Source organism: Dryobates pubescens, chromosome 5 (genome assembly GCF_014839835.1).
Source record: "Dryobates pubescens isolate bDryPub1 chromosome 5, bDryPub1.pri, whole genome shotgun sequence".
Lineage (NCBI taxonomy): Eukaryota > Metazoa > Chordata > Aves > Piciformes > Picidae > Dryobates > Dryobates pubescens.
In genome coordinates, this window is record NC_071616.1 from 30,911,243 (window position 1) to 30,930,541 (window position 19,299).

Here is a 19,299-nt window from a genome sequence, read left to right on the forward strand (position 1 = left end):
TGTCACTCATTTTTGGACTAAGTAACTGCTTAATCAAGATTCAGTATTCTTGCTGTGGGGGTTTGATGCATGTCCTCCAGGACCAAATGAAAACCAATCTTGTTTTACTGTTGTAAATGAGCTTAGAATAGAGAACAGGGACAGAAAAAGCCAAGCTTTCAAACTCTTACTGTCAGTCATTTAAGATGCTGATAAGAGAGGTAAGAATTTATTTCCAATTATCATTGTGGTGGTTGGGGTTTTTTAACATAACGCTCCCTTTGAAGAATGCAGAAAATACTTTACTGCTCCCATTGATACGTGCTACCACTATCAGTTTTGTTCTCCTCCAGTATCTTTTGGTGTGTGAGAGGTGAACACCTTTTACTCTAGCAGTCAGGCACTGCTGAAGTGAGAAGCTAAATGCCCGTCACTTCAGCTGTGCTGCTAGCTCTCACACAGGTTTTCTACAATCCTGTCTTTGTGAGTCTCAGCTGCATTCTGTACTGCGTTTTTTTCAGTGTATACTTGTCTGCTTTACTCAGGTTAATTTAATCAGCAGAAGTGCCCATTAGTTCTTGAGGACTGTCTTTCTCAGGGGTGTAAGGGTTATAACACTAAACTCTGTACAATTATTCTTGTTCAAAGAGGGTTCCTTTGTCCTATAGCTGGAATTTGGGACAGCTCTTGCCCTAGGGGTGGCAGGTCTATCCCCATTAATACTTAAAAAAATTCCTGAAATATTTTTTGGTTGTTCTGCCTTAGCAGTGATGTGCTGTGGCAGAAGAACACAAGGGAGGTTTAATAGAACAATACAGTAACGTGCTACAAGATTTCATAAAGGGTTCTTTTTATTGGATTTTTTTGCATGTGTTTTGGTTTGGATTTTTGGTGTTTTGAGGGGAGGGTGTGTTGTTTTCAATAATGCTTAAAAATATGTTCTGGACTTGCTATGCACTGATGCATTTGCATAATAGCCTCCAGTGGGGATTTCACTGACTTTCCTGTCTTCACAGGTGGGCATGTGGTAAGTCAGGCTGAGTGGAAAAAGTGCTGCACAGGAGACAATTGCAGTCTTTTAAAAGGTAATAGGATATTTTCTGTTTTCCAGGGTATCCAACTAATCATGTCAATGCTATCATGATAATGAATAATCTGTTTTCTACAATGTAGTTCTCTTAAACTTCCAGTGCATTACAGAGGTGTACATAGACACATGTCAGCACGCATCTTATAAAACCTTCTGGCAAGATCTCTGCCATCCAGAAAACCATGAATGCTGGCATTGGCATTGATCCTAAAGATCAAAAAGCTTGCAACCTGGCTTATTATCAAGGATAGTATCTCAGAGAAGACATATCCCTAGCAAGAAACAACACAGCAAATAATGTCTGATTAACAGATAGTTCTGCAATTTTAACAAGAATATCTTTGTCCTGATAACTAGAAACACAGCTTACACTTTCTTGTTATTTTCAGAACACATAATTAAAAGGAAGCTCTTAGTGGATTTAAACACTTCATTTTCACTGAGTATTTTCACAATAATTACTACACACGTAATTAATATGATCCAGATGCAAGGCATCTGCTTTAACGTGTGCAGCGATGATACCCAGTGATGATACGAGGCACCAGCACTGGATCCGGGTACCCTTACACAGGCCTTGCGGCATTGCCATCTTCCACCCTCCAGTTACTAGCGGGAGCTTCCAGTTTCTACGTCCGAACTCCACAGCCTCCACCCTTTGTGGTACCAGGAGGAAGAACAAGCTAGAAATCTCCCCTAAGGTTAGCGCTCAGCCCTACCCTGGGGGTCAGCGGGCAAGTGACACTTGGAGAGGCCGAGGTAATACCTCAGTCCTGCAGCACCGCTTCTCAAACTTCCCAAGAGGATCCAAGCCTTTTCAGAAAAAAACCAACTTGGACCATCTCGCACAGCTTTATCGCGGCAGTTTTTACTCCTAACCTGCAAAAGTCAGGCTGTATTTCAAACATTCACCTACTTCTGAATTCTCGCCTTGTTTTTGCTTTTTCCTTGAACGGCTGCGGACTCCCCAAGGCTTTCCCGCCTCACGAACGCCCTACCGCGCCTTCAGCTCGGGCACGCCCCACGCAGCCGCGGCGTCGATCGGCCGGAAGCGCCGTGAGCGCCCGCTGGGTGCTGGCGGCCGGGGCACCGCCCCCTTCCCGCCGGGCGAGGAGCGGCTGTCGGCGGGCCGCGGGCTCCTCCCGGCGGCGGCCCAGATGCTGCTCTGCAGCGCGAGCCGCCTCCCGCCGCGGCCGGCGGGCTGCAGGCGCTGCGCCGGGCCGCGCGGGGTCGTAGGGCCTAGCCAGGGGCGGCGGGGAAGGCCTATGCCGGGCTGTTAGGGACAGCTGGGCCACCTTTTAGCGGTGGCTCCATAGCTCAGTGGTTAGAGCACTGGTCTTGTAAACCAGGGGTCGCGAGTTCGATCCTCGCTGGGGCCTTTAATTATGCTTTAGGTGCCCCTATCCCGGGGGCCCATGAGCAAAAAAAATAATTTTGGGGTATTTTGGTGGCGGAGGAGCTACAGTGGGCGGTGTGTGGGGGTATGGTAATGAAGGGGAACGGCTTGGAAACGAACACTTGATTAAACTTGTGTTAACAATAATGTTGGCCGCTGAGCTAACCCATGGGTTTGTGCCAGCTGTGGACTTGGGTGGAGCAGTGGGGGGATGGCAGAGTCAATGTGTGTACAGCTCGCATCACAATTTCCCTGATGGAAGCTTTGGCAAAATGCTGTTAAGGGGTTTAAAAGGAACAAATTGCCCCTGAGTGGAGAATAAACTGGACAGGATTATCTGACTCTTCACAGCTTGTCAGGCAAGCCGAGCTGTTAGTTTTATTTCCCTGCTGGAGGCTGGACAGAGGAGGTGTAATAATCCTTTGCGGGGTTTTTTGAGGTTTTGTTTTTGGGGGGGTGGGGTGGGGGTGGGGGTTGTTGTTGGGGGGTGTTGGGTTTTTTTTTCCTTTCCCCTTTTAAATATACAAAGAGATAGAAACCTCCACACAAATCCTCTTTTGCACCATGCTTTAAAAATATGCATTCGTTTTTTCACCATGAGGCCCAAAAAATGCTTGTATTTGTTGGGGTTCTTGCTCATAAGAGTTTGCTTGGAATGACTCCTTGTTTGCAGCATTGCCTCCCCATCCCATCTGGGAAAACAGTGCTTGGCTCTAATCTCAGTGTTACTAGTTGACTATCATCCTAGACAGTTCCTTGGTTTGGCAGTCCTCCCAGAGGCCTTGGGGCAGGTTCATGGAGGTGGTGATAAAACCAATCCCTCGAGAGGACGTTCAGAGTGAAAACAGGGAGCTGGGTTTCACCATGTGACCAATCAGAGCACTACATATGCCACAGATGGTCTCAAGAAGCAGACATGCGTGCTTCTAAAGGCTGCATTGTTTATTCTCATAGGCTCATCCAGAGCAAACGTTCAAGAACTGCCTCTGCAGCTTTCCGAGCAACAGCCCAGCGTAACTGATACCTGTGTTCAGGTATGGGGCTGTAACGTTGTAGCCGTAGAAAGGAAGATCATGCACGCAGCTCTTGGCTGCTGTGCTCTCCACATCCATTCACTGGTTTAGGAATAGGATTCAGCTATTCCTGTTTGTCTTAGCTGTGTATCTGACCTGCCACGGAGGCTTTTCTAAACGGCTGAGAGGTCGCTGCGTGTGCCGCTATAGCAGTTTGGAAGTGGGAGCGGGAGCTAAACCGCCTAGTGTTAGCATGCAGATTGCGCTTTCACTTCAGGCCGAACGAGCCCTGGGCACCCTGGATGCGGTGGTTACACAAGCGGCGGAGGGCGGCCGATACTGCCGGAGGCCTCCAGAGGGAGAGCCAGCTCCTCGGAGCGAGCGGGCCGCGCCGGCCGCGCTCTCGGCTGTCACCCCTCTCAGGCCAGCTGCAGCCGGGTCGCGGGAGCTCCTGAGAACTGGGCCCAAAGCGGGCGGTGTGGGTCTTAACAAGTAGAAAGGAGAGGGAGCCGGGATTAGTTAACGCACACGGGAGCATACGCCTCCTTTCACCCCGTCAGATTTGCGTTTGAAATCCCCTCAGCGGCAGGTGCTGCGTTGTGGGGCGGTAATGGACCCGGCCAGCCGCAGCACTACGAGGTGCCTGTGGTAGGAGCTTACGGCGAAAGCAGCCTCCACGGCTGCTGCTGCTGAGCACCCGCGGGCCTGGATGCAGGACCCGCAGTGCCGCTCGCATGCAGAGGAAGAGGCACTGCATTGGGTACTGCCTAAAATTCCGAGCTTTCCACTAACGTGGTTGGGATTCCATTTTTTCAAAGATATTTCTTTGCAAACAAACAGGGCCTATTTTCAGATGGCGAACTTAAGAGTCTTTTACAATTGTTCTACTGTCAAATTACACACAGCAGACCTAACCCAGCAGAAAGCTGCAGGCTCCTGCAGTGGGGGACAGAGACTGCGACCAGGCGTTATGCTGGCCCCTCGGTGAAAATGGCTGCTCCCAGGGCTGGGGGCAGTTAGTCTTGGTAAGGCACCACTGCATGTCCTGCTGGACCTGCCTGTTAGCTCTGCCCAGTGGCAGAAGCAACCATTATCGCCTTCCCTGCCCCCAGTGCACACGTGAATAGAAAGCAGATGTGCCCAGGCTTCCTTTACGCTGATTTTCCCTGCCTTTTCCAGACAGCATAGGATACTTCTATACCATTCCCTGATTCCAGCCAAGGACTTACCCCAAAATTACATTCCCATCTTCTGTAAGTGATGTCACCTGCACTCTGTTTCTTACTACAAAGGAAGCTTTATTAGTAGCTGTTGTTACTGAAGGTGATAACTACGACAAAACTTTGCTCAAAAAGCTGAGGTGATACTCTAGGTCTGGTGATAGTCATTGGCGAGATCATTAATAAATGTCTTCATGGTTTGTTTCTCCAGATTGTGGTAAGGGGCCTGGAGAGTACCAATTGCATTTTCATTCTGGACTGGTAGCATTCCAGGCATTCTGAGCGCATCTCAGAGATATTTATTATTATGTTTTTTTGAAGAAAATTTATACTCCTCTTGCTTAGTTCAACAGCAGGAGATCTTACAGAAGAGACTGTTTTCTTCACAAGTCTACTAATTTGCTTTCCAGATATGTAACAAAAATTGACATATCTAAGCATAGCTTATGGCAATGTGATATCATTTTTGACAATGGGAATAGGGAATCAGAGTCAATAATTTTTAATTTGGTTGAGCCAGCAGAGAAATTAAATATAAAATCTTTCAATATACCACATGCTTTAATGTTGTACAGATTCTGCTAAAACATCATACATTTCTAAAAAAACCCAATCTCTCATATCTAACTCCAAGCACTTTCAAAATCTAAGGATTAAAAAAAAGTCTACTTTTCTTTAGTCAGAAAAGAAGTGAAGAAATTCTGACTTATGTTTCTAGACTTTCTGCAAGTAAATAAGTTTGATGGCTCTGGATTTGTGCCAGTGAGATAAAGCCAAAAAGTGAAAGCTGAGACCTTTTTTTTCCTCACCTGATGCAATACAGCCATCAAGAAAGTAACTGACAACCATCAATGAACAGTGAAGACGTTTACTTGTAATAACCTGAGGTGTTAACAGTAACACTAAAAAGAAAAATATGTTTGTCTTCTAAAGATACTATTTTTAATCAGACATTGCTCTTTTAATTCTCTTCTGCTTGCTAAAACAACACAGAATTCCTTGAGCATAACAAGCTATCATGCTATCATGTCAGGCTCTTCCAGGGTGTTCCACACTTTGATGCCTGATCACTTATTTCACAAGTTTAATGTTCCTGTTAATTTGTGTAGAGTTCCTTTCATAGAGTGTTATTAAAAAAATTGCAAGAGTTGTTTGAAGGTGAGTAGGAAGAAGTTTGAACACCACAGACAGCAGCTATAATATTGACCCAGTTCTGTGTGTCCCGACCTCCAGATCAAGCTTCTCCTTGCCCCTGCTCCTTTGTCATTAAATCTCTCCCTTTTAAAAGAAAGCAATTAAAATACTGATGTTCAAGACTGGACACAGGCCAAATGCATCCCCAGATGAAGAGGGAGCTCAGTGTGTTGGGATTTTGAATGATGATGCAAGGCAATCTTCACAAGGGAGTAACAGTAGGTAAATCCACGCTTACTGGATCTCTTGGCAAGAGATCATATTTTGGAGCCAGTTAGCTATGAGTGGAAGGACAACTAATGAATCTGTTTGGCTTCTAGTATGGATGTTATTTGCTGTGCTGTCAGCATATGAATAAGGATGCTTTAAAAGAACAGAGGCCTCTTTGGTAATGAGAAAGTGCAGGTGAATTAAATTCTTCACTGTTTACCAGGAGAGTGACTGTTGTGTTTAAAGAAAAATAATGTTTTCTATATTTTCAGGGAATATTTCCTAACACTTGAATCACAGAAGGAAATCAACCAGGAATATCTTACTGCAACTCCCCAAGATATTTAACTAACTATCTGTGCAAGATGTGATACTAACTTTGCTTGCATTTTTATACTGATGTCTGTCTATAGGCTTTGATGGTGTGCTAAAGAGAGATGTTGCAGAGATAAAATATGGCCTTTTTACCATGCAGTTTATAATCCAGTGATGGGAACACCAGGTCCTGGCTGTACAGACTGAAGGTGCAGTACAAAACATTTGAACTTAATGAAATGCATAGAGCAGAAGGAAGAATCCTTTTAAAATCTTATTTGTGTGTAATTTATTGTGACTTGAAGGAGGATGAAAAAGAGCAAGAGAGTTTGAGTTTAGAAAGGATGAAGCACTGTTCATTTAGAATCTATGTATCTTACATATAGACAATTAATCCCTGCTGGCATCACTAAACCAAATGGATTCTTCAGGTTATTACAATCTTTCTTGCCTTCATGCAAGTAGAACTAGTCTTCAGGACAAGGTGAAGCTGGAATAAAATTTAGAAACGTAACCCTAAATTTGGAAAACCAAAATGACAGTTTGTCTTTTTTGCCTGTTTCTCTGTGACTGGCTCTCTAAATGTATCCAGTTGCATCTTACTTTAATGTGAACATAAATTAATCTGGAGACTGTAAATGGAGAATTTATGCCTTAAAATAAGGTTATTTTCAACTGTGTCCATCTCTATTCAAAGCAAAGAGGCTGCTCTGCTGACAACAGAACAGGCAGAATGTTGCCTAATGCTGCATGTATCTGACTGCCCATCTGGCTATATCTGATTACCTCTCAGACAGACCCGGTGCATAGGCTTCTCACAAGCAAAGCACGTTCTTTGCTTCTGAAGATAAACAGAGGAGTTATTCCTTTTGGTCACCAAGCTACAGGCTATTTTTGGACAACAATGCTCTTGCTTGTAATCCCCCTGCTGTGATTGTGAGACTTGCAAATAACCCTGGTACCCATACATATAAACAGTTTCAAATCACGTGATATATTCCCTCCTGAAAAGAGGCTACAAATATGTCTCCTTGGTCCTTTAAGAGGCCTGGTATTGTTGATTACATCACCATAGCACGAGCTTTAATCCATACCAAATGCCATTTGTAATAGAAATTAATAAAGGGCAAACCCACAAGGATATTTCTGCATGTAGCAGCTGTATTGAGACAATAGTCTCTACCAACATGCTAATATTTGTTTAGCTTGATAAAATACACCATTGAAAAGCTATTCTGTTGAACTATGCAATAAAGAGACCATAATTTAAACACGAACATATCTTCCTGTAGAGGCTTCCTCAAGACAAGGATGTGGTTTCTATGCTTAATTTTTATTGAAAGTACTGTATTATAAATTAAACTAAATAACATGAGAAAGTTTTAATCTCAGAATGCTGAAGTGTAATCCATGAGAGACTTCCCTTGTAGATTAGAAATTCCTCAGTGATTTATAACTTTATAAGCACTGAGTAACTTGATTATCACTTTTTCTTTGGGCTTGTCATTTTAGAATTATCTGTGTGAGAACTTGGGATGTGCATGTTTAATTTGCAGCAAGATAAATGCAGTTACTACTTGTAACTTGTTTTATTCTGGAAGCTAGATGAAAAAATCCCCAAGAATTCCTAGGATCATAGAAATGGCTACATGAAAAGTATCTACCATATTTGCAAAGTGGGCTTCCATGAAGATTATGAATAGCTGGAAGAGTAACAACATGACCTTCAATATAGAAAGGGCTCTTCTTAAATCTTGGATTTGCAAAGGAACAGTAGTATTTGCATCTAGCTATCATTATGTGTTTTGTATTCATTGTTTGTCTTATACATTGTTCACCGCTTTTTGATAATTAGTTAAACTGTAAACGTTTTCAGTGAATTGGAAAGAGTTTTGCTTTCTGGTACAAAGAGCCCTGCCTTTGGCAACATACCCTGCCAGTTGGCAGACTACTAAAGCAGTTATTCCTGCTTCTTTTATGTTTTGAACAAAAGGGATTTTTTTTCCTCTGTTTTTAATACTTTTCCTTATATTTAACAAGTTTCCTGGGCTCTGCAGGTCTCTTCTCCTGTGAGGCTGATGGAAATGCTGATACATTTGGGTCCTCTTTCAATTAATAATAGCAACTGTTATTCAATGTAGAACTTCAAAAATTACAATCACAGTGCATGTTACAGCAGATCTCCAGGTCAGTCAGATATCTGTGTGCCAACAGAGTATTCAGCTTGCAAAGAAGGGCCATCTGAGGCTACTAGATTTTTTTTTTAACTAGACAGACTGGATTTATTGGTGGAGGGAAAAAAAGCTTGTTCAGCTGTTATAATTAACTGCTTCATAACTGCAGACTCCTTACCAGTAGAACAGTGGGAGCAAAAGTAGAAAGCATTGTCATGACTGCTCTGAAACCATCTGGTTGCCCCTTGAAAATATTTCTGCTGGGTGCTGGCTTGAGCAGTGTGTCCCTGCTGCCTGCTCTGTATACTCAGAGGAGAAACATGTCTGCTTTCTTTTCAAAACTCAGACCACATTTCAGAGGCTCTGTGATAACTTTTGTGTTGCAACAAGTGCAGTAACACCTGAATAAGCTGTAATTTGCCTATGTTAGGTACCAGTATCTGGGAAAATGAAGCAATCTGGACTTCAGGAGCTTGCTATCTGGGTCAGTGTCCACCACCATGGACTGTTTTTTTCAGCCCAAGCTAAGCCTGTCATACTTTGCTCCAGCTGTACCTTTTGGCAGGTTTTTGGAAGCTTGAACTCACTGGGTCTAACAAGCTGCCTGTCAGCCTGAGGTGGCCCTTCTGGGCTTTGGTGAAGCAGTGTGCTTGTTCCAAATTTGAGCCAGGAAGAATTCAAAGATGTGGATCTTGTGGATGATAAAACAGTTAGTGTTTATTGTAGCGCTTGAGACCTGAGTCAGAATGGTAGCAGAGATGTAACTGGAGACAGTGTGCTAGCTGTGGCATACTGCAACACCACTGCTGCTTGCTTAGCTTAAAAATGTCAGTCAGCCAGTAAGTTCAGTGAAGCTTTTCAAAACATTGCCTGTGAGGTTATTATAATTAAAGTGCTAACACAAATAGCCCACATTCTAAGTTCTGAGTAGCAGAGAAGAAAACAAAGGGCTGAGTCTAAACCGGATAGAAACTTCAGATAATCCCTTGACATTAGAATCAGGGATTTTTAATGCCTAGTGTTCACCGCAATTTTCATCTCTGACCCATTCTGCATAGCTTTCTTAGCATGTCTGCTCAATTCACCTTCACCCAGCTGATGCAAAAGCAGTGTACTGGAGTATTACAGGTGTCCCTCAGAAACTGGAACTGTTAACAGTATACAGCCCAACATAGCACAGACAGGCTGTGTTCCAGCTGTGCTTCAGGGATGAGGGGACTTGCTGTGCAGCTGTGCAGAGGAATTAGTGACTGCACTCAAGCACAGCAGCATCAATCATGAAGAATCAATTCTTGCTCCTCCCCTTAGAGCTGCAAAGTGCCAGGGGCCAGCTGCCCTCAAACAGAGTTGATAAACACATCTGAGGAAATGTCAGACTGGTTCAGGCAAACCTAGTATGCCTAAACCACCACTGACAGCAGCCTGTATCTCATCCAGCCTTCAGTGATGTTGCTATAACAGCTGAAGCCTCTGATCCAGCATGTCTTTTATCCATTTATCCATCCTCCCTTGGGCTTTCCACATATTCTTGCTCTCTTGGCTTCATGCAGCTTCTACCCTTCATTTGCATTTATCTCTTAGTGTTCTGATCTGCTTTTTAAAAGGCAATCCTTAATTTATATCTCTTTGTTGCTTAACCTCGCTGCAAAAGCCCTTAGATTGCTTTTTTCAACACACTCTCACAGTCAAGTTAATTTTTATCTTTTTAAAGATATATTTTCCTGTGATTTTTTGCAAGACATTAATGTTCTACTACTCCAGCATTTCCAATGTCATTTAATATTCCAATTTTTTTTCTTCTTTCTCAGGGGTTCAATTTCCTTTTGGCTAAGAAAGAGAATCTAGGTGAAGATGTAATGCAGCTGGACAATTAGCCACTAAAAATAGTTTGCTAAAGGTCTAGGCAATACAGAGAACTCTATAAATATCAGTTTTGCAGACGATGGGGATTCAGGCTGAATAGTTTGCTTAATCCTCAGTGCTCTGCTAGATGATTTACCAAGGATTCTTTTTAATAAACTTTCCTGAAGCAACTCCTGCTATCAACAATCCCCAGATTCCTTAATACAGCTGCCCACTATGGCCTACAAAGTTTAAGTCAGAAATAAAATCCAAAAATAAGATTATGGTGACGTATTATTTTGTCTCATAAAAGTTATGTCATATCTGTTTGAGTCAAAAGGACATTGGCATCAGTTATTTCATAGTAATTGAATTAAAGTCCTGTAACTGAGTAGGAAAATTAAAGTCCACTGGGATGGGACTGGGTTACTGGAATTTGAGACCTACTTCATTCAGCCTCTTGGTTCAATGTATTTCATTTAAATGAAAGCAAGGTCAATTCACGTATATTTTCTGCTCCATGGCAGCCTCTTCAGTCAGCATTTTACCCCTACCTATCACACAGCTTCCACTGACTTCATCCTGAGGAAGTGCTGTCTGGACACACTGGAGAGCTGGGCAAAGGGGAACCTAATGAGGTTCAACAAGGATAAGTGCAGAGTCCTTCATCTGGAAAGGAATAATAAACTGCACCAGTACATGTTAGGAGGTGATCTGCTAGAAGAGAGCAGCCCCATGGAGAAGGTCTGGAAGTCCTGGTGGATAACAAATTATCCATGGGCCAGCTATGTGCCCTTGTGGCCAAGAAGGCCAGTGGAATCCTGGGGTGCATTAAAAGGAGTGGGTCCAGCAGATCAAGAAAGATTCTCCTCTCCCTCTGCTCTGCCCCGGTGAGACCTCACCTGGAATGTTGCATCCAGTTTTGGGTTCCCCAGTTCGAGAGGAACAGGGATCTACTTGAGAGAGTCACACAGAGGGCTACGAGGACGATTAAGGGACAGGAGCACATGCCCCATGAGGAGAGGCTGAGAGACCTGGGGCTTTTTAGTCTGGAGAAGAGAAGACTGAGAGGGGATTTAATAAATATTTATAAAAGGGGCAATAGATATAACTACAGCACAGGAGGTTCCATCTCAACATACGGAGGAACTTCTTCACTGTGAGGCTCACAGAGCACTGGAACAGCCTCCCCAGAGAGGTTGTGGAGTCTCCTCTGGAGACTTTCAAGACCCATCTGGATGCATTCCTGTGTGACCTGAGATAGATTCTATGGTCCTGCTCTGGCAGGGGAGTTGGACTTCATGATCTCCTGAGGTCCCTTCCAACCCCTAACATCCTGTGATACTGTGATGCTAACTAAGGACTTCTGTATTCGGTTCTGAGTGCAGGTTCATCAGTCTGTATATAAAAAGTGCATGGATAAAAGGAACTGTATTGACACAGAATGTCAGTGACGTGCAAGACTAAGAGTGGGAATTACACTGCGAGTTCTGCAAAATCTCTATGTTTAATGGTAAATGAAAAGTTACAGCTTTTAAACTTGTAATAGCAGAGTGGAAAGTCACTAAGTCCCGTTCTAGGCAGTGCCCAGTTTTGGTTATTACATACCCTGAATTTCTGAGATGTGGTTTTGACAAAGCTGCTGCTACGGGTAACAAAAATTAGTAATTGGTTAAACTGTTGTTTCCTGGGTAAATCAAGGTTATTGTATGTATTCTTAATTAATTCATTACCTTCCCATGCACAATCATTTTGACTTCACTTAATACTGCCCCCCAACTTTCTCTAATTTTTGTGTAAAAAACCCAAAAAACCACCGAAAAGTCCCTCAGAATATTTCCTTGCCTCTCTTTTCAGCTCCTACAACACAAAATGCTTTCTAAGGTCTGTTGGGACAGGTTGGACTTGATGATCCTTGGGGTCTCTTCCAACCTTGGTTATACTGTGATACTGTGATACTGTGATACTAATGCTGGCATTGAAAGCAGGGCTAGCTGAAAGAAGCCCTGAAAATGTTTCTGATCTATTCTGATATATTTCAGTTAGCACCAAAGAGTTTTGTGATAGCAAAAAGTCATGGTGAGAAAACAAAGAAAATGAAACCTTGCAGACACTGAGAGGTAGTTTTTACTTTTTCCTGACACTCGCAAACCACAGTAACAATGCAGCGTGGCAGCTAATGCAAAGAATGATCAGACCTATTATCTTGATAAAGCTTACCTATTGAAAAAATAGTGAAGGATGTAATTGCACTCATTGTTAGCTGCATTTCAAATTATTATCTGTGACAATAAAATTATTAGCAGTTAAGCTTTAAAAAGCCAGTCAACTAATTAGTTCAAGAGAACTATTCAAAACACTGTCCCCAAGGTTATTATAATTAAATTCCTAATATACATAGCCTATATTTCAAACTTAAATTCTAGTGTAACTTCCTCCATACAAATTTGCAAATGCTAGGACAGTGAAATACTGCAGAGTAGACCAGAAGTTCTCTCATCCTAAAGTTGATGAAAGAATTAATTGAAATTTTAGTCAGTCACAAGAATCATCTGAGGCTGGGTGGGCAAAGAAAAGTAAATACTGCAGAGGACTCCGTTGAATCCTGAGATCAGATACACAATCACACTAGCAAGTTTCTGAGCTGCAAATCATTCCTAATAAGGTCTTAGTGGTGATATCAACAATAGTGAACTCTCTAGTTCCTCAGGGGTGCATCTATTATTACCTTGACATTCAGAGAGTCCACACAGCAGAGTGGAAAAAAGCCCTTCATCCCCTCTATTAACGTGTAGTACAAATACTCGCAAACTCCTTGTACATTGAAGTTTCTGTCATTGCTGCCAATGAATGGGAGACATTCATTGCTGTGGGATGGAGATCATCCATGATAGGGAGGAAACATCAGAAAAGATTTCTACATAGTGCTGGAAGTAGACCTTTTCCCCTTGACCACCTGACTGCTTTCTAATATCTGATGAACTACTGCCTCTTCTACTAAAGTTCCTTTCTAGCTAAGAATGCTTTTGACTGAATGATAACTTGGCATGGCAGTCTTAGGCTCTTGTCATTACCCTTCTACTCCAAGCCCCACAGAACAAATGCTATTTTATGCAAAGTTGTTTTGCTAATGTAGGTGGTACTACTTTGATGGGGATGAAGAAGCAAATTTGGTAACACACTTTGCTTTTGACGCAAGGATAATGAATGTGGCCTGTAGTTTGGACTTCTGATGAAGATTCCTCCATTCCCTCTTCTCCACCCTCATCAACTTGAGGGCAGGAATATAAGAAGGCAAAGATGTCATAACGCTTGCTGTTTGACATGGGTCAGTTATCTGCCACTACACCTTTGTCTTAACTTGCTAATCACAGGCATTCTGCCCTTGTACTGTATGCCTTTCGGTGCAATCTTACATCTCTTTTGAGTTTCCCCTGCAGACAAGCCCTTAGGTGACTCTTGCTAATAACCTCATTTCTGTAATGCCACAAAGTCCACAAGCAAAACCTATAGATCAGTTTCTACTTGAAGTTCAATCAGATAAAGTAAGATATAATTTAAAACCCTCCTGAGGGAGAGATTAGTCTTGCATGGTCTAGTAGCTGTCCCTGACCTTGCTTTTTGAAAGAAAATGACCCATAGGAAAGCTGATAGGAAAAAAAAAGAAAAAGAAGTTAGCCACAGAATATTTATTATTAAAGTTGTATTTTTACTTCATGGTAAGAACAGAGCCTATTACTTGATCTCCTGTTTTTAAAGACAAGAAAGCAACAACCTTAACTGCTTTTACTAGTAAAGGACTATTATTATATACTAATAAAGAAATCTAGAGAAGTTCAGGAAAGATATACAAAAATATAGTGAACTGAATTCAGATGTAATACAGGACTTAAGCACATGTGATCCAATCCAGTGTGATCCAGTCCAATGTGATCCAATTAACTATGGCAGCCTGTCAACTAAAGTTACTAAAGGGAAATGCATGGATGCCTCAATTGCTCAGTTAATTTCTCAGTTCATGTATCTCGGCTGATGAAGCAGTAACTTAGGACTATAAGTAACATATTGATACTCCTTGTAAACGAATGTACATCTCTTTATAAACAAACATGCAAAATAATTCATATTGTGTATTAAATCCCATTCCTCCCGAATTATATGTTTTAAGGGAATTTTGTATATATAAAAATTAAGGACTTGTAGTTAATAACCTGAAAGTATCAATGCAGTCACTGTGAATTAGTATAAATATATTATGGTACAATCTCTGAATCTGAATATTTTGATAAAATTGTAGATAGTTCAAATTATAAAGAGTCAAGACCAGCTGGATGAATTTATATGGGCATGTGTCTTTTCCATCTGGGACTAAATATTACCAGACATTCATCATGATGCTGGTAAACCAGACTGAAAATGTTTGATGTACCTCTAGGATATGAGATAGGTATTTGTCTCCTTCCATTCTGCTGATGTGCTGAACAGGGTGCTCTTTGAAGTGCTCTCTCAGAGAAGTATTTTTTTCTGCCTGCTAATGTCATAGGATCTTCAGGCCAAAGGGTACCCGAGAAGAGAAACTCAAGCATAGACAGAGGCTGCAGTGAAGTAATGCAATACTAACACTATTGGCTAGGAATACTTGAGTTCACAGACAGAGGTAAAACTGCTAATTGTATTAACAGTTGCTGACAGTCCCAGTCACAGGAATTTAATTGTGGCCTCTTCCCTCTGCACTGACAGCACCAGTCATCCTGCATAGGCAGAGAACTTGCTGAGCAGCAGCTCTTCCACAGAGATGTTTTAGTGCTTCCAGACAAAATATTTACCTCAGGTTCCATCACTTTGTTCTGTGATAAGCACAGGTAGGGTCTGGCACAGGGGGTCTGGCACTTGCCCTGCACAGGGCTGCTCTCACTTCTGGCTAGAAATCACACCTTCCCATTACAGATGTGCTGAGAGCAGAAGCTCCAAAGCGCAAAGGATTTCAGTATATGAAAACCTGGTGTAATTTCAAACTGGAGAATACCATTGATTATTCCTTGAAGAGGCTTTCTACCCTGCCACCAGCTGACAGCCTTATTTTAAGGTGGTATAACAGAGACCACATTCCCTGAGTCTGCATGTGGAGAAGGTTATCTGAGATGGCAACAAAACAATTCCACTAAACTGAACATCCATTTCCTCTACTACTTTCCTCCATTCAAAAAGGCAAGTTATTCTGAAAAGCCAAGTTATTCACTTGGTAAGAAGTTAGCTTTGTTTAACACACTTTAATTGCATAAAGACAAGCTATCTCTGTCTTACCATGTTTATGTCTCCAGACGCTTATACAAGGACTGCTTCACATTTTATGGTGGTATCTTTTCAGGTATTAGGGTGACTAGCCTACAGTTTTGGAGCTTCTCCTTTTCCCTTTCTGTGGAAGAGCATTGAGTTGCTCTTACCTGTCCTTTGTTTGTCCTCAGAGTAGTTCAGATCAGTTCAGTAGTTCAGTTAATCTTCTATGGTGAATTTCAGCAGGCTCCATTATCATGCACACCTCTCTCCGGTAGATATCTACTGTCTTTTCTAAGTTTTACTGGTGTTCCAGATCACTGAAATGTATTAAGACTCTGGTCACAACTGTTTAGGGTTTTTTTTCAGGGGGGTGTGGGGGTGTGGTTTTTTGTTTGTTGGGGGGGGTTGGTTTGGTTTGGCTTGGTTTGGTTGGTTGGTTTGTTTTCATGTAGGTTTAGGCTCTGAGCACTTTATCCTTTCACATTCCTTCATACATTTTTCACCATTCCTGCTTAAGACCAGTGCAATGCTCTCCATCTTTTATCTCAAACGTATTTATAAAAGCTTTTCTCACTGCCTTTTATGTTCTTTGCTGGTTGCAGCTCATTTTACGCCTCAGATTTTCTGATGCTATCTGAAAATCACTTTAGTGAGCATCTGTGTTTCCACTTTTAAACAATGAATTTTTGATTTTTAAGTTATTAGCAAGCTTTTGATGTTCTTGATATAGAGCATTTACAATACTTATCTCTCCTCTGCAGAGGGTTAACCTGCTATTGTTTTAATATAGAACACTGCTGTATTATATTCCAAAAATGTCAAAAGGATGTCTCAACATTGGATGAGCTTATTTTTTTCCTTTTTATTCTATACAAAAGAAATCATAGCAAATTTATCTCATTTCAGAAGAATTTGGGTTTTGACAGGCTGCATATAAGATGAAATAAGATTTCATTAAGCCTGCTATATTAATAACAGTGTTTCAAAAATGGACAACATCCCCAGGAATAGGAGCGAAGAAGGAGAAAATAAAAATGGACTGAATATATCTAACACGGCTAGAACATTGCTCCATTACAGCAATCCTGTTGAAGACTTACCGGCAGTAGAGATCTGGCAAAGAAAGCCCTTTTTGCCTTCTGCAGGGTATAAGTGCATGTGGGGGATCCATATCAAAGAACAAGCATGCAGCCTTAAGGCCATTTCCATGGGGAACACAGATCTTTAGTACTGTGGTACCAGATGGCAGAACTGTAAAACTTTCTCTAAATGCCACAGTTATACCTGGTTTCTAGATGAACTGTATACCTTTTTCCTGGACGAGTTAGGATTTTTGTTTCTAGCTAAGTGGCGAAGTTTCTTGGGTGAAGACCATCCAACTAAGAACAAATTAGTCACTGAGAACTGTCAAAATAGTGTAAAATGCTTTGTTAGCAACAGTAGAGCTGAAGCCCAGTAGATGTATATCTGACTTTTGCATATTAATTGTCTTTGGAAATCTGTCTTTCTATTCTTTATTTCTCTACTTCAATAAACTGTAAATTTACTTTGTTATAATCTCTGTTAGATCCCTGTTCTGGAGGTTCACTCTTGATGCTGAACTCAACCACAGTGATGAAGCAGTCAAAGGATCTGACCCACAATAAACTAGTTTGGAATGGCAGACTGTTTGCTTATTTGCTTTTCTTTGAAAATGTAGAGTTCCACAGTCCAGCTCTCCTCAGCCCCAAGACCTGTGATAGATTCCCCAGCTAAGGATATCCTCCCACAGACCACCTCCGTCCCCACCTTCATAGATACTCTGATTTATAATTACATCTTTCAAAGGTTATAAAAGTTTCATTGTTTTGCACATCTTTGTAAAGGCTCTTTTAAAGTCAGTCCAATTTCCTAGATACAGTGTGTGAGATGTACAGCTCTGAAAAAAAACTCATGGCCAAAACCTGCAAAATCACCTTTTGATGCCTTAACTGAGAGGACTTCTAATTGTAGTAAGAGTCTTCCTCAATTTATAGCCTTTCTATTTCTTTGGCCAACTACAGAAGTTTGTTTCAGACTGATTTCCCTGAGGTTCTTCTCTCCACTCTGCCACTTGCAGTTGTCTGTGATGGTTACAGCAGATATGTATCATTAGCAAATAGTAGCGTTTGGCAGGCTTGCCTTCACTCTCCTGCGAGGGCAGTTACATTGTCAGCAGCAGTACATCAGACTTCTTGGATTTCACAGCAGACTCCAAGACACATTGTTCAGCTCATCCAAATGAGTTGTGTGATCCAACTGGATCCAGTCTTCTTGGAAGAGCAGACCCTATGGCTCGTTCTGGTGGCTGGGAAGGGGTGAATGCCATTGTTTCATTCTGCTGCTGACACTATCTACCGCCTAGGAGGTGTGTTATGGGGTGCTCCAACCCCCCTTCCCCAACTCCATCAGCGGAGGTTTGATGGGGGAAGATAAAGGCGCGAAATTGCCTTCCAAGACGCGAAATTGCCTTCCCCTCCCCCTGGGGGACAGGTAACAAGGCGCCATTCTTCCCGCCGGGAGCTGAAGCCCCTCACGTGTGTTCACCCGTGTGGGGAGGCCCGCGCTGGGATTTGGAACTGTGACTGCCTGGGTTCCTCCCGTCCAGTATATAGTGGCACTGGACACATTGTCTAGGAAAAGCTTAGCGTGACCAGAAAGCGGTCTGGGCTCTCATGTTTGCTCTCATTTTTTGATCAGTTTTGGCGCTCATTTTTGGGCTCGCTCTGCTCTCGCTCTGCATTCGTGGCGAAATTGGAGAGATCAGCACTCGGACCTGGCTTCTCCCCGGCTCTGCCTACCCTGGGGTCCTGCTCCCTGCCTGCTGCTGGAGTGACCCTGCCTGCCGTAGAACTGCGGCTGTTGGCTGGAACAGGCTGGCAGTGAGGCTTCCCTTGCACTGCTCGGACAGTGCTGCTCCGCGAGTCTTGCCTCGTGGCAGCTGTGTCCAAGGACACTTTGATTTTGGCGGGTGCCTTTTCCTTTGGATTTGTGCCGCCTTATCCACGCATTGGATTATAAGCTTACGGTTGTGGAGCCTGCCGCTGAAGAGAGACCTAGGGACTATCTCCAAATTCCTGCTCCGCCCTCGTGAGTACAACCGGCATTCTCTTCGGCTTTCCCTAAGGTCCCGGCTGGCTTCTGATTTTGTAAGTGGGAGGAAGCTATTTTGTGGCTTAGCCTCTTCCATCTTCTGAGTTCTCTAAATTGTACTAAAGTTGCCCGTAAGCATCCTGGTAGAATTCGTGACCGAATAGAACCTGTAAATAAAATCTAACTAGTTTGTACATAATTTGGGGGAGTGGTTTTCAGGAAAAATATAGATAACTATTTTTATAATACTTGCCTTGTTAATTTAATCCCAGTCAAAACAAGGTGACAGAAGAAAGGTAATATACAAGTACACTTGTGCTGTGTGGCTTGGCAGAACAAGAGGACACAGTCTCAAGCTGCGCCAGGGGAAGTTTAGGCTCGAGGTGAGGAGAAAATTCTTCACTGAGAGAGTCAGTCGTCATTGGAATGGGCTGCCCAGGGAGGTGGTGGAGTCACCGTCCCTGGAGGTGTTCAGGAG

At 42.5% G+C, this 19,299-nt stretch overlaps 1 non-coding gene across 1 annotated transcript; it reads left to right on the plus strand.

Moving 5' to 3' along the window:
- The first annotated feature begins 2,375 nt into the window (after nt 1-2,375).
- On the plus strand, nt 2,376-2,448 carry TRNAT-UGU (transfer RNA threonine (anticodon UGU)). The gene has a single exon. It is a non-coding gene; the product is annotated as a tRNA-Thr (tRNA).
- The last annotated feature ends 16,851 nt before the right edge of the window (nt 2,449-19,299 follow it).